The sequence below is a fragment of the Athene noctua genome, chromosome 10, assembly GCF_965140245.1.
Source record: "Athene noctua chromosome 10, bAthNoc1.hap1.1, whole genome shotgun sequence".
Lineage (NCBI taxonomy): Eukaryota > Metazoa > Chordata > Aves > Strigiformes > Strigidae > Athene > Athene noctua.
In genome coordinates this window covers 11,573,383-11,590,356 of record NC_134046.1, presented here as the reverse complement: position 1 = coordinate 11,590,356, position 16,974 = coordinate 11,573,383, and the positions used below count along the sequence as shown (strand labels likewise).

The window sequence follows — 16,974 nt, the reverse complement described above, 5'->3', positions numbered from 1 at the left end:
ACCATAGACTGAAACCTTTTTGCAGTCACAGGGTGTAACTGAGCATCAGCCCCTCTGAGGGGACCCTGGGGCAGGTAAACCCTTTCACACCTTCTGCCCTTTCCCAGATATGATGCTGCAGGGACCTCCCCCCCAGGCACCAGCCCCTGCCCCTCACCCACCTCCCCGGGGACAAAGGTGCAGGCAAGCACGTTACACACTTGTGAGTATTAAAAACTCACTCTAAATATAGGTGAAGAGTGAAAATATTTTGGTAAAACAACCTGAGACAAGCTTCACAGAGCTCAGCAGTCATTTCACAGCACTCCACCAGTCTGAGGTTAGGGATTACTTATAGGAGCCTTCCTTGTATTGACTTTTGTTCTTTGCTTTAAAAATACATTTTCATCTTTTGTGTTATTTTTTCATCTTATCAACTTATCCTTTTTCAAACCTGGAACTAAGGGTGAGTGTTGCTAACAAGAACGGTCCTGAGGTACAGCTTTTCTCTGCGTGCCGCTTTGCAGTTAGAGTACAGATTGTCACATAATATGCCAGTATTGCTCAAAACGTCCACAAAAAGTTACAACACAAATTCACTGCTTTCCATCCTGTTTGTATCAGACAGCTTTATTTTCACTGTTCACTGTTCACTGTTTAGCTGTTCAAAACATAAAGGAAACCGACTTTTCTCATGAGTGTCAATTCCTAGCTGCCTCCCCTAAGTATAGTGCAAGTAAGGACCCAGTGAAACTGCCCATAGTCAGAAAGGCTTTTAGCTGAATGGACGGAGCCTTGCTTTAACAGTTTTTGAACATTTTTCAATCATGTTCTGCCCTATCACCTTTACAGCAGACTTCTGTTCTTGCCGAGTACCCAAGAGGCAACGGGCAATTGCATGGGCCATCAGGGTGCTGCTGCCGGCACCTGCGGCTCCCTCGCTGCCAAGGGCAGGGACTCTCAGGGACAGGAGGATGGATATCACTTTAGCCAGGCAGCCACGCTGCTGTCTCATCTGCTGCCAGAAGTCCATCTTAATGGATGTGCAGGAAATTTGTGGGTATAGGAGGTCAGAGGAGAATGAATAAATAAAATATAAAGAGGATGAGATGTACAAAAAAATAAGAAAGGAAAAGGAACGAACAGAAGATGATGCGTCTTCCTGATAGAATGAGGGTGAAAATGAATGTGTATAGCCCTCATATCCCTCTACAATGAGAAATCAGCTGGATTTATTAGGGACAGAACAATAGCTCTTTACTCCAGGGAGAAAATCCTGTCGTCTCCATGGAAGGATTTCAGAGAGACTCTGCCAGGAAGATTATAATGGAGCAACCTCTCCCCCATGTCTCCTCCCTCAGGCACCACCACAAAAGAGAATGCACTAAGTGTATAGTCCTATCGGTTGTATTTATCTTTATTTTTAATTATATGTTAATGATACATGACTGAGACTTATCTATTACTCAAAACCCATTTCACATAATCTCTAGCTTTAAATTATACCTGTGTGCAACTTACTGTTGCTGGCAGAAAAAGATAATAACCATAAAGCATACAGGGCTAGATTATGATATCCTGACTTGTTTCTGAGACCCAGGGCTGCTTCAGTCTCATTCTCTGTAAGAAAGAATATTACAATCTGGCCCATAAAGATTATAGATCTGAGTACTATTATCAATGGGTTTGAAAACAAGAGAATTAAAATACATTTTAATTTATCCAGTTTTCTAATTGTAAAATACAGAAGCTGGCCTGGTGCTCAGGTCTTGTGTAAGAGTTGCTCCAGGTTCCTTTGGCAAGGAGCTTGGTTGTGCTGGGACAGGCAGCAGCCAGACCATCCCAGGTAATCCATTAAGTGAACTGTGCTGACTCAGGGATGTGCTGCATGGCTCCATCATCTGCAACACACCCACAAAGGACTGAAGTCACACTACGCTATCATCTGCTGTTATTTCAATTACAGTGTGCCAATTTATATTGTATCATGTCACACTAAAGGTCAGATTCTTGGTCCTCCTCCATCACAAGCAAATACATCTTGCATGAAAAAGTAGATAGCTCACCTGCTTGAGTTGGGAATCAGACACACAAACAAATCTAAGGGTGGAAATGTGTCCCCATACATCCAGAACATCACCTGGCTGCAGGATCAGGGCTCAGACTGTTACGGTGTAGCGTCCTAGGGTGAGACACTGGTCTTCAAGGTATAATGACACTGCTCCACATGATGCAATGAGGCATTTGATGGGGAGTGACACTTGTAAGAAACATTACGATCTGCCTATATAACCTTAGTAAGCCAAGTACAATTCAGAAAACACATCTGACAAAAGGTAGAGAACTAAGAAGGTAGAAATAGTCACAAACAGGTAAAAAGACTAAACAACTTGCCTAAGCTAAAACAGAAGCTCACAAAAGATCAAATGAAACCACTCTCCAAATATTACATCTGTTTCTAATGCTATTTAACATTCAGCATTTATATGGCAAAAAACCTGCTTGCCTTTCCTGTTAGCCAGCAAAAAAAAAAAACAAAAAGCCCTGGTGCGACTGCTACTTGGCTTTCAAGGGGACAGCATTGGGTAAGGCAGGGAGAAGCTCTGAAAGCAGCTGCCAGTGTATCAGGGGAATAGAAGAAGAGGATAAACCTTGCAACAGTAGGTAGATAAAATTATTTTGAGTGCCTTTCTTCTTTCTCTTATTGCTGCCTATGCATAACCAAGATAAGCAAGCCCAAACTATTTAATCTTCAGCCTGTAGAGTCCTTTTGCTACAGTCTAATGTGTGACTGAAGTCACTGCAGCCCAGATCCTAACACAGTGTGTGACAAGAGTTGAGTCACAATACCTTACAGAAGAGGAGGACTTGGTTCAAAGAACACTGAATAGTTACTAATGAATAAAACAAACTGCTGTCTAGAGTCTTGCAGACAGAAACCTAAAAGTACTTGTACCATAAATAGTCCATTTCTGACTAACTTACATTACTGAGTACAAACAGAGCTCAGATATTTAGTGTCAGCAGATGCAAATGCATTCACTCTATTACAGTGTCTGGTTTTGTGGGAGCAAAGTTTCGCGATCCAGATATCTTGAAACGTGAATTTTATGGTTTTATTATTTAAAAAAAATAAACATGGTAACTTCATTTCTATTGCAATAATGTTCATGGATTTGCAATCACAGAGCAATGATAACATTCTTAGCTTATCACAGATGAACACTACCAGCCACTTGATCCACAGAAGCCCACCAATGCTGGGAGGTGCCTCTTTCCTGAGCTTTGCAGGCCTTTCCCTTGCCCTTTTTACCAGATTGTGTTCATTAGGCTCTCTTCTAGTCATTTAATTGAACAGTGCATATATGTATATGTACACATGAAAGCTGCTCAGTTAATTTACCATAGCTCACTTTGCTCTTTATGATATGCAGCAGCTACTGTGTAACCTGTGCAACTGTTTACACTTTTTTACTGTCCTGGGAAAATACAGTAAGAAACCTTCCCGGACAAGCTAACTGTTGAGACACTCTCCCAGTGACAGATTTTATTTTTCTGAGTTACATTTCTTTTGCTCGAGTCTGAACTGAGTTAACTCAGAATGAACGCTGAGCCACCCTCAGCTTAAGACAAGTTGCAAACAAGATTGGTTACCAAAAACCATTTTTTTTCCCCTGTCAGATGAAACAAATGTACTACTGCTCTGGGTCTGCCTCCTTTGAGAGAAGTGTATTTCTTTCAGTAAGATGCAGATATAGGAAATTTCAGTAGATTTCATGATAAAAGAAATATTTTTAAACACAGTACGAGGTGTATGCCCATATGCTGTTGGACAGAATGTGACAGATAATTTAGAAGAACATTCTGCTATCCTAGCTTCTGTTGAGATACATATATATATATATATATATTTTTTTTTTCCCCTAGTGAATCACAAAATCTATTAAAAAATGTCACATTATCTTAAATACATTCCAAATGAAGAGTGCATTTACTGTGTCCCTCCTGTACCCCAAACTTGATAGCAAGCACATCCAGTAGGATGGTAAATGGTTTTTGTCTTTCTGCACTTTTGAGGAATTGAAACATGAAGAATGTCACCTGAGGTTAATTCACACAAACAGGTGAAACCATTCCTATTCTCTCTGAACATTAAGACTGGTGACAGATATCGTTACCTAAATAGAACTGCTTTAATTTTCATTGAAAGTTATGGCCTATTTGAGAAAAGGTTTAATTGAATATTCCACACTGTAGGGGAAGATAATAACTAAACTGAAGAGAGAGTTCTTGGAGTATATCCAGTATAAATGATAAAAATCCTTTCCTTGTTTGCTGCTGAGGGAATTGGTTTCTGCTACGTATGCTTGTGTGTTTTCATACAGCACTACAAATCGGTATTTCTTCAAGACAAAACTGCACCTTGGGAAGAACAACTCTTCAGGAAACTGGAAAGTGAAATGGATAGGACAGCTCAAGGGCATCGCTGATTAACACAACAGCCTGCTCTTCAAGGCTAGTCAGCTGCATTACATCCTCCTGAGCAAGAAAAGACTAAATTGGATGGCTTGCTCTTTATTCTTTGCCTATCATTTCTATTAACATCAGCTACACACACAAATGGTGCTAATGGCTTTGAAATTACAAGGAAGAAATTTTACACCAGATAGTCCTACAAATAATTCTGTGGTTTTCTCACTGAACAAGACTTGCTAAAGGTGCTTCCCATTCAAAAGAAACAAAAAATGTATTTTCAAAAAGGAGACTTTAAAAGTCCTGTATGAAGTGTTATTTTTAATGGGTGGGCCTTGTAGCTCTGCATCTTTGGATACAGTCACCAGCCTGACTCCACCGTTAGGCTGCTAAGAGTCCTGGCCTACCACTGCACCATGGCTGACCCACATGTTTAAGAAAGAAAAATGGTCAAGATAAACAAAGAGAACAAAACAACCACCAGATATTTTCACTGGGGGCAAAGCTGAAACAAATGATGAGGCTCTTTCCCTCCTCCTCATCACCACCATCACCCCATCACTGCCTAAGATGCCCTTTCTGCAGTTCTACTGCAATACTCTGAGCTGTGTCAGCAAAACACCCTCCCAGACATCTTGTCCCAGACATCCCCTGCATGCTTGCTTCTTGGGGTGAGAAGCTGGATGAGCAAGACAGCCACCATCTCTCTCCCAACCCCTGCATCAGGCTGCAAGATTGGGCTTGTTTTGCAGCACCCTTAAAGTCTCCAATGGGGACCGTGAGCCAGATGGCTCCTCCTGCTATCACCTTTCTTCTATGACATAGTTTTATTTCCCAGATCACCGCTGTACCAAGTACAAGTGCAGGTAAAGTGGAAAGCTATGCTTGATGGGTGACACCTGATAGGCAAGAATCTGATACCTGAGTTCAAAGGCAGTGTCAGATATTCCTCAGAGACAGTAACACTGCCATAAAAATCCAGAGGCTCGGAAGACAGGAAGAAATAAATTTTCACTCTGGTACATGCAGGCATGGAAGAGCCCCAGGATTTGAAATGGAGACAGTAGTGGTCTGACGACTCTCTTTACAAGTGATCCAAGTATCTGGAGCAGTTTGAATTAAAGGCAAGGTTAAACACATCCACCCCGTGGGGAGTGTGCTCTGACCCCAGAGGGCAGCCCGGGGCCCATCAGCGAGGGGGGGTCAGGAGCCAGCCCACCAGCTGCCTCTGCCCAAGTCCTGCCACGCTGGAGCGGGCGAGCAAATGCCAACCGCAGGTCAGGCTCCAGCTCGGGGAGTTCATCGCTGAAGCCTCTCGTTCAGTCTGGCTGTCTGTACCACAGCGGTATCGTCATTTCACTTACTTAAATGCCACATGATTAATTATAGCAAATGTCATCAAGTTAGCGTTTTTCAAATCAAATCTTGCTACCTGTTCCGTACACGCAAAAAACAAGCAAGTTTTCCCTGTGCCTCGTCTACTGGGTCTAGACAGCCGGGAGCAGGCAATTCCCAATGCAGTGTAATGAGTGACTTGTCCTATGACAAAAAACGTATTTAATAGAACGTAATTTGTGTTCTCTTAGTAAGTCAACAGCATGATTATAATCACAGATGTTCTCTTCAGTATATGAAAAAAGCACATTCCTCCATTACTGCAGAAAATCACAAGTTCCTTCACCAAGCAGCCTTCTCTCTGAGTCATCACTGCTAACATCAGGAAAATAAACAGATAAACTCATACTGCTCTGCTAAGGATGATATCAGCCCACGATAGAGCTATGAATAATTATAAGACAACAACAGTAATAATAAAAATAATAATACTAGTACAATAGAAGAGCACTGGGATATCTTGCAGGTCCTCTGCCAAAAGATCAGTTACAAAAGATAACACAGAACATTAATGATCAGGTTATTTGTTGTTCTCCAGTGCTGAAATAGTAGAAACACCAAAGGGATATTTTTGAAATATGCTTTTAAATACATAAATACTAATCAGGCTTGTTCTGATGTCTTATAAGTTAAGCTCTAGCCCTGAGGAAATCATTCAGCAGAGTTATATATCCAACCCTAGAAACACAGGATTATGACAGGAAATTAAAATACTGTCCTTACCTAGCACACTACATCTATTGTTACCATTGGGCAGTAATAATAATAAAAAAAAAAAAGTAAAAACAAGCTCATTTTTCTTCTTGAGGTAACAAAGACATTCTGGTTTTGAGATGAATAATATCACAATTTCACCAAGGTTCTCAAAAGCTGCTGCATAACACATCTATTCTGACTGTGTTCAAACATACTCTGTCACCAGGAATAAGAACACTAAACCTGTATATCTAAAAACGCACCATAAACTGTTTGTGCCTCTAGACATAACTATGAGATGTAGACAGCTTCAATTACCTTTGTTGTACATGCAGCTCTCATGGATTTGGGCTCTGACCAGAAATCCACCCACCAGGATGCCACCAGCACGCTGCTGCTCTGAGCCCATGACTTGGCTCTTTGGTTGCTGGATAATTTTCCACAGTTACTTTCTTCATTCTCCCCTAACACCATCACTACAACAAACTCATGGTATTGTGTCATTACTTAATTGGTCAAATCTGCTGGTTACAAGAGAAAAAATAGTCACTCTCTCCTATTACCTCATGTTCCATTTGTTTTACCAGTGTACACAGAGACAAAATGAACACGCTCAGAGCGAATAAAGGCTGGGGCTCTTACAACTCTCTGTGAATGGAAGTGAAATGACAGGTATGTTGGACATCACCTGCAAGGGCTGTGCTCATTCACTTCCACCTCCCTGCTACGCACTTCACCATCTCTAGTTGAACATCTTGAAAATTACACTTGCCAATGCAAACATCATTTTGCCGCCCTGTTTTTGAACACTGTATATTCAAGAATTGAGTTCAGAGCATCTCCAATGACTCGATTATATAAAAAAACCTTAGATGAAATACAGGTGTTTAATCTGTTTCATGGTTTATGTATTTTTTAATTCTTTCAACTCAGGACATGACATAATTTCAACTGAGGTCAGTCAATGACAGAGAAATTGGTCCTTAAGGGAGACATAATTGCAGCTCATGGTCTGCTCCATCCATAGCACTAATCTTAACCACTGAACAGCAGCTCTGAGACATCTTGCCTCAATCCGTTATCCTCATCCATCGCCAGGCATGCAGGCGGCCTGTCACAGCCACAGCAGGGGCAGCAGCCACATCCCACACCTGATGAATTGTGGCCTCAGGCTCACACAGTCCTGTGCCATTGGCAATGGTGGCTTCCAGAGTGGTTTGTAACCTCCCACAAAAGCACAGGCAAAGTCCAACCATGAGGACTGTTCCCAGAGTCTGTGAATCCTGACTACACTTGTATCTCATAGCTAGGAATACTGGAATGATTTTTTTTCATCCCTGTTGAAAGTAAGTCCTAGATGCAATGGACAAAGACTATAGTTCAGGCTGAAAATGGCTTTTGCCTAATAAGAGAACTGTATCAGTGAAATTCTTTCAGAAAGATGTTGCCAGCATCCTAGACTATTAAAAACCTTTATACATACACCTGCTTGGTTTGACATTACCTTCACCTCTGACCAAGCCCCAGTACAGCTCATCACTGTGCACACAAAGTGGTCTTCACCTATTCTTCAACCTTCTCCCAAAGTCTGCAGATCCCTACAGTGCTGGGTGCTTTTGTATAGAACTATTTGCAAATAACGTATTATAAATGTTTCAAGGGTCTGTACTAATTACCTATTGATTTATTAGTAAAATTTAAGTTGTTGATATAATTGCTGTCTTCCAAGAACACATATCATTACTGTAAGATTTTCAGTTATCTTGAGTATGACAGGGACTATAAAGTGAACATAAAAAAAAGCAGTAGGTCTGTGTGCATATTTTAAAGCCACATATTTCCTTCCCTCAATACCTTCCTGAACTTCAATTGATTTTAATTTTTCATGTAATAAGGAAGGTGTGTAAAAGCCAGGCTAACAAATGCTACCCTCCTCACCCCACCAGCGGATAGTGAAAAGTTATGAAATACTCATATTGAAAAAGCCTCTTTAAAATCCTGGAGCCTTAGAAAAAAGAAGTCCCTGGGGCAATAACCTGTAATCTCTGTATCATCTATTGCTTGAAAAACAAGGACAACTCTGGCAATGTGTACAGTCTCTCTATTGATTGAGGAGCCCAACTCTGCAGAAATCTTCAAGGTGAAAGGAACTCTCCCCAGTGCATCCCTTCAAGGTGAAGTCTGTTTTTTGTTTCCAGGTTTAAGTACATTAGCCACTGTCAGAAGTAAAGCTGATCCCTGCCAACTTTTTATCTGGCTATTTACAGAGAGGTTTAGGCAATGGATTCCCTTCTCAAATATTTGTGAATGAGCAGATCAAATTACCAGTGCCTCGTGAGCGATGCAGTACCACTCCCGGGTAGCAGTGAGCAAGAGGGATAATCAGTCTGGCACACTTCAAGTGAAAGACCAGGAAACTTAATTTGCACTATGTCACTGGTTAGAAAATGCACATACGGTGGTTCAGTTTGTCGACGGGGCACTGTAAATCTGCTTGCTCTGGGTCATGGGCACACATTTTGCAATTACGGCAAGAAAACACAACGCTGTATACAAGAGAATACATCAGGGATGACTTTGACATTTAGTTGCACAGTATTAAGAGAAGCAGCACTGAGAGCTGTCGTAACAAGCCCTTGCTTATGCCCAGAGCAGGCAGTGCAGCTGAGTAATTATGGGAATATCAGGAATGTCTTCCCAGGAGACCAGCATTCAGATAGCATGCATGACTTACTGTCAGCAGACAGGCACAAAACTTTCAAAACATGAACAAAGCAGAAGGTAAAGCAGCTATTTTTTAACTCAGTATGCACGTTTCTCCTCGTCTGGTTTTGGCAATATTTGAACATTTCCATACCCCTGGGACAACTCTGTAATAGGACACAGGTGACAAAGTTTCATTATCTCCACCTGTTGGAGTTGTGTCTTCTCCTATGTTACTCATCTGAAGGTGCTAGGCAGATGCCATCAAGGTGTGCAGCTTTTATTTAATTGACAACAACAATTTAATATAATTTAATTTAATTGACAACAACAGAGATAAATGTATGAAATCAGAGACCATGCTAACATAGTCGTGGGTCTGTCCATGGGTCTAGCCATCACTAAACATTTGGAAGAAGGTACCCGTCTCTCCTGGACAATTTCATAAATCTCTCCCATGACATGCTCTGCTTCTGGTTACTCTACATTTGTTTGTGATTCTGCAGAAGAGTAAATTTATTTTCATCTAAAATACCCTAGATTGTATTAGAAGCACTCAGTTTAAATACCTTTAAACAATGATTCTGACCTAGCAAGTCTGTTTTAAAAAAAACCCTGAAGAATAAAGAAGTGTCCATCTAAATCAAGGTAGCAGAGTTGTTTATTCAATCCATTTCAATTTTTAAAAGGCATATAAACTTTGGAAAAAAAGCAGCTGCTTTTCAAAAAGATTTTTTTTTTAAATACATGAGGGGTATTTGGGAAAAAATAAAAAATCTGAATTCAACTGTAAACACATTCCTGCAAAAAGAGCTTGAGATTTGCAATTTTTCTAACTGAATATCAATATAAAGAAAGAAAAATAAAGAATAAGAAAAGAGCACATGGGAGATGAGTACAGTTTCTCCTGATACACACCCACAGCTATGAAGGACAACACTAGTTAATTTTCAAGCCTTGGGAAGGCTGCAGGGACCACCACACCTGTACTTTGGTGGTGGAGCTTTTCACAACCCTGTCCAAACTCTTTCACCTGGGATATGTGTAGCTCCCTGCAGCATAGATGTATTACAACATGACCTTTCACATGTGGCCCCATAAGTAAATACTTCATATTCTGTATCGTGGGAATAAGGTGAGCATGGGTTTTGTGTCCTTTTTATCATAGATTGTCACAGGGACCTTTTAAGCATCTGCCTCACTACAAATATTACACTCTGCATTTTTGTTATTACTAGCAAGTTTAGCCCTCATCTTAAAAAAACAGACAATATTTCAATGTAAGAAAGTACAGTGTAACTGAAAGAAGGATGAGAGGGAAATCTCATGTTTATAGTTGTTTGTATTTATGTTTTTGGTGCACAATTGCCAGTATCAGCTTGTAATAGTCTCTGGCTGCCTTGAACGCAAGCCTGATGGTATCCTGGGTATCTGGAGTTTAAACAGAACCAACTTATTCAGGAAAAGAGAATAACCTCTCTTTTGAAGTTATATGAAGAGGTAAATCAAAGCCCTTCTTGCAGGCCTCGCATGCCCTCCTGAGACGTGCCAGGCATCACACTGCACAGTACCACGATGCTGGGCAGGCCCCTGGCTCTGGACAGGAAAACCTCACTAGCTCTTCCCACTGCTGCTAAAGCAAGAAGTGTTTAATCCTGGAAATAAGATCCAGTGCTATAATCTGCAGGTGGTTATGTTATATAAATGGATTTACGGCATATGAAGGCTGCTGCTGGAATGCTAGGCTGGCACCTCAGCTAGTGTCTGTCTCCTTAACTTCACTGAAGTCAGTGGAATTGCACCAGTTCAGGGCATGTTCGAGGAGCAGCTGTTTGTTTCTGGTTTTGTGATTGTTTTTTTTTTTTTAAATCTTTCTGTAACCCTCAGCAGAGCAGGAACAAAAGGCGTTCCCACTCTCCGATGGGTGATTCCCTGCACAGAGAAGCCGCAGGGTGTGGGAGTTGCTGCGGCTCTGGCTGCTGGGACACACCAGCCACCGGCACCGTGTCCTGCTCGGCACGGCCACCCCCGGCACAGGGACCGGCAGCGCTCGTGGGGACTCCCCCCAGCTCTTTTTCTGTAAGTCACCATTTATCCCCATTTATTCTGCTGGGTCATCCCTGCAGAGGGACCAGACTCTCCATGCACACCCAGACATGCAAACACTGGATCCCACGCGAATCTGGCATTAAAATTAACGTCGCTGAATGCCAAAATGAGGGTGGCTTAATTAAACTTCTAGGAGTTCAATCAGTAAAACATCAAAAGAGCAACTGTGAGCACAATTTGTACAATCTGCCCATGGATAGCATGTATTCCTTTAATTTTTGAAAAATGTTATGAACTTTAAGTAATGCAGCAGGGAAAAGGTATCAGTAATAGCTGTCAAAAACCTGACTTTATGACTTCTTACACTGCAATTTAGCACCCTTAAAAACTGCTCAGATTGATGGCATCTGTGAGTACAATCTTCTCTCTGGTGTAACACTACCAGGTTAAGCTTTCAAACACTCCTTGCTCACATTTAAAGAGCAGCGTGGTGGGGTTGCCACAGAGACAGAGTTCATCTCGAATGGTCCATTTAAACCTCCACCACCCAGCACAGCTTCGGGAAGAGAAGCTCCTTTTTAAGATGTTTCTTATAATAGGAGAAAATTGCTCCTGGAAACACAGTCCTTAATGTAATATAAGGACATCAAAGAGCAGCAATTACCAAACAACACAGCCTATCCCAAGGGTAAAATTTCAGTTTTCTTTGCTTATGGAGACTGCTGGTTCTTTACCCAGAGGCTGCCGATACTTCAAACACAAACATTATGCAAAATGTAGTGACTTGTGAACAAGCGCTTCAGGTTAGACTATGACCTGATGCAAATAGCGTTTTCTATAAATGATCTGGAAACCAACATCACTGTGACAGATAGTACAATGGTCTACCAAACCTTCCAAGGCCTTCCCACCATGGTGACCAAGGAGAAGTTGTGCAAAGAGAAGGCAGCAGCAGTGCCACTGCTGACCAACACATGGTGGTTTACAGGGGTCTGTCCTCAATGTGTGCCTGCATGGAGAACTGCCTGCATCATCTCACCCAGAGGCATGGAGGATAAACACAAAATAATTGTATCTCCAGAGACAAAATATAACTAGTTGCCCCCCTAAGGAGGCTCTTGTTTTGCTGTTAGACAAAGGACATAAGGAAAAGCTTTGAAGAAGTGTACTGTAATAAAATGACTATGGGGATAAAAACCAAATTCAGTATCAAAGAGGAGAACAAATCAACAGTTGAACAGAAGGGAGATCACATGTATTTCTTTAAGAGGAAGTAATCTTTCCTATTACTTTATAATTAAATAAAAAATTTATTCTATTGTTCAACAAACTACGTCTTTTACTGTGCTGAGGTAATCCAGTGAAATAAATCAGTCACTACATAACGTCCACTTACACCAAACCAGCAGGTTGCTGAAGCCTTTATAAAAGTCATAGATTAGAACTGCAGTGCAAAGTAATAAATGCTATTCTTTCCTGTGTTTTACTATAAATAGCCCAAAATATCAGGAAGATGCCAAAATAGCAGTTGACTTGCATTACTCATCTGAACGCTGTGACCATCTGCAGGACTGCGGTAACTGGGAGACACCAGCTCCAGGATAGTGGGTTGGTTTTTACTTTTTGTAAATTACAAGTCAGAAGTTAAAAGCAAGAAAATTAATGAAAATAATGTAATTTCATCGTAGTGAAGAGAAGTCTTAATGGGTAATCAAAATAACGTGCACTGCTTCAGCAATTTTTTCATTACAATTAAAAAAAATAATGGCTTTCTCTGTTCTGAAAATTAAGGATTATACTGGATTAAGAATGCACTGTGAAGAATGTCCTGTGTTTTAGATGCCTCAAAGACAAATAAGAATTTCTGTATACAGCCTTTTAACCAGAACAGGGAGCTTTGGTTTTAACTTCTTAAAGAAGTACACCACTGCACTCCATAATGAAGAATACACAAAGTAATTAAACAGAGAATAACTCTTTACGGATTGCTTTGGTAGCACCCTGCTGTCTTGTCGGAGCGTTGTTCTGCAAGGAGCAAGAAATTAAAGCCACAGAGGAAGTTTCTCTTGACCCGTTTTCTGCTCAACCCATCGTACCTGAGAGTGCTTCAGGTGAGAAGTGCCACTGCTCTCAGCATTGTGGCTGCTGGAGAAGTTTGTAAGAGCTACTGAGGAGGCAGCCAAAAATAGTTCAAAGACATGAGAACAAATGCCTTTTTTGAAACTGTTGCCTTTTTAAATATGCAAGAAATAGAAATGATTATATATAATTAATACATGTGAGAATATATAACAAAAATAGTGCTATGCTATCTGTTGATGCACATTAGCGGCAGCATTACTGTGCAATAGTATACTATAGAAGAAAGTGCCCAGCCAGGTGGATAAACAGGCCGGTTTCTTTCACGTGGGTTTGACACAGCAGTGGTTTCATAGTACAAGCACATTTGTTACCCTCAGACCTTAAATAGACACATCCTTCATTCTTCAACCATAATCTGTCTCATATAGTAAAAAGATCTTTGTCAATGCTGGAAATGCAAAACATCACTCAAACCTGGTCTTGTTTATTCTGCACCAACATAAAATACATCACTTCATACCACTGTTATGCAGAGAGGATTGCTCATTACTTACAAACCAATCCTACAGTGCATTCACCACCCACTGCCTGCACAAGCAATAGCTGTGGCTCCCCAAAGAGCAGCCCCCAGGGGGACTTCAAACACTGTCCCTGTCCAAGCCACCTGGAGCTGGTGAAGCCTTTGCCTAAAAACTGGTCTCAAGTTCCCTATCGCATTTTTTTTTCACCTCTATCATCCATTAAAACATATAATGGATTTCAGCTGCAATCAGCGTGTTGACTGAAGGTTGTGTGATTCAAATTAAGCTTTTCAATTCAAATAATGTACCCGAGCTATAAAAATGTTTTAAAAATGTCTTTTATACACAATTGCAACCATTTGCAGCCCAGTGACAACACCTTTTGCATGTATTGTATGAATTAAAATATACTCCTATAATTAGAACAGGAATTAACTGCAACAGTCAAGCTGTTAAAGTCATGCTGACTTCACCTCAACAGGTTTCTGGTCTTGCCAATTAACATCCTCTAATTAAAGAGATTTTTCCCTATATTAAGTCAACTACCAATTAATTACTATATCCTCCAATGAACAGACAAAAGCTTGTAAGTTGGGGGGTTTTGTTAGTATTGCTACAATTTTAACTTTGTCCTTTGAACTTTAATGTAAACTTTTCCTTAACTCTTTATTCAGTAGAAATGTACCCTTAAGTTCTCCCAAGCAAGTAAAAGAATGCTGTCTTATTGCCACAGCAGTATTACTTTGCTTACCTCTAGGAAAGAATTTAAAGTATTTTAATAATAAAGAACAAATATGTACAGCAAAAACTACACTGTGACCGTGTTTGTATGCATGGTAATGCAGTAAATATTTCCCTTAAATATTTCTCTAATTCCACGGATTATTTTTCTTCTTGCTGGGTTTATTCAGTGGAAAACCAGCAAGCTCTTTCTTAAACAAGGGAATATTTCCCTCCCGACGGAGAGGCAGCCCACCAAGGTGAGCAGTTCAGCACACGACCCCCACCCCACGGGGTGCCCGCACACCCCACGCCCCGGCCGGGTACCAGCAGCTTGCTTGGAAAACTCATTTACTCGCCACGCTCCCTGCAGCTCCCACCTCCTCTCCTACAGCTGTTCCGCCAACTTCCAATTCACAAAAGCAAAACCTCTTTAGAACCAAAATAAATACTAATCTTAAATTCAATGTACCCTGACAGCAAATAAGTTTGCTGTGCTTACTTCAGCATGAATAAAAAGCCCGCAAGGAGACTCCTACATAAGAGTATATTTACAAGTTCCATTACCCACTGGAGAGATTGATGTAATAAACCCATAATAAAAAGCCTCGTGTTATGGATTTCTCTAATGTTTCTTATCAAACAGCCTGTATTATCTTGGCTTGTGTATTCAATTTAAAATAGGTTTTCAATAAGTGCCTTAGAGCTAGAGGTCATTTTCACTTAGTTTTCCGACACGTAGGGATGTGTACTGTCTTTTCCTGCCCTTAGAAACTAAAAGCTGTTTGTAGCTTGGTCAAGTACAGTTTACAAAGTAGGCAGATGGATAGATTAGAGAGAACAAGAGAGGGAATATATTATCTGTATACCTATTCATATCTAACAGCTATAGCCAAAGCTACCAGGGGCACAGGATCTGTTATGCAATTTATTTTTATTACTAAGTAGAAGGGTGTAGTAGTTCCTCATGAGATAAAACCAGTACACAGTAATTGTCTTGCCACCAATTGTCACCTTATTTGTACTTCCCACTGTCTATCTGCAACACAACTGAGGTGTTTCCCATGACCTGCAGGCAGACTACCTCAGATCTGCAGTAGTTACTTCATCTTTTAGGTAGAAACAGTACAAAAAGGCACAAAAAAATCAGTGTTTAGCGCTGCAGGCAACAGCTGAGTGCTTCTACCTATTTATTTTGTTCCCCCAGCACCAGATTTAGCTAATAACCAATTGTTGCTAATTAGGATCCAATGCAATTTACCTTAGGACATATTTCAAATCACTGCAACAAAATTACAGTAATATTTTTCTCATTTATTAAATCATTTAAATACTTTGTGTTTTTATTTTCAATTCTTAACCCCTTACTCTGCAACGTCCCGTTTACTTTGAAGCAGCTTCATGGACCTACATATGCCAATTTTTAGTTCATCTCCTTTTCACTGACACAATTTCTGCTAAAGCCTCTTGAATTAGCCGTTAAGGCCCAGTAAAATCCTTCTGTTGTAATCATGGGGAGTTTTTTCTCTGCTTTCAATGGACATGGGACATGCAGCCCAGTTGTCTACTGATGTCAACAGAAAGAAGGAAATCACATGGATTTTTAGGCTTTGTGTCAGCCATTTGTAATGACTTTTTTTCCTTGTAATCAAGTCTTCCTTTCATTAACCATCCAACAGTAAAAAAATCCACAACTCCAAGGCCTGCTTCTTACACAAAAAGAATAAAACAGTGATTATTTTGGTAACAGTGATTATTTTGGTAACAGTTAACATTTTGTAGAACAACCTGCTCAAAATGTTGGAATCAAATAAAAGCAGAGAGATGCATTTAGGCAAACATGCGATAAAGCGGTTGGGTGTCAAACTGAAATCAAGACCTTGAACTTTTCTGAGAACAGCAGATACCTCTGCCATCAATCCCACTGTGACAAGGGTGAAGGGCACAGAGAGGTGAGCAGAAGCTTGCCATTAGAAAAGGTTAAAAATAGGTAGGTTATTGTACATCAATTGATGCACTAGACAGATGGACAGACAACTTCCCAAGGGATAGAATATTCTTTTCAGTAACTATAGGAACACATCCAAAAATATCTTAGAAACCCAAGGGACACTTTGAGGGGAAAAAAAAAAAAAAAAAAAAAAAAAAAAAAGCAGCCTATTTCTGTATATATGCAAAGTTCAGGCAAAGTTTTCTCATCCCATATGGAAGACAAAGTATGTGCACCCACCTGCACCATGACAACTTCAGCCTACAAAAGCTCATACGTTTTTCACTGTGGTAGTTTAACGGCAGCCGTGTGTCTGCGCCCTTGCTGGTCTTGGGTTCATGGGTAATGAACGACTGCATCAAAAAC

General features: G+C 40.6%; 1 protein-coding gene across 5 annotated transcripts in view; it reads right to left on the bottom strand.

Moving 5' to 3' along the window:
• Window positions 1-16,974, bottom strand: part of LOC141964007 (contactin-4) — a 340,757-nt gene that overhangs the window by 129,000 nt on the left and 194,783 nt on the right. The window lies entirely within an intron of this gene.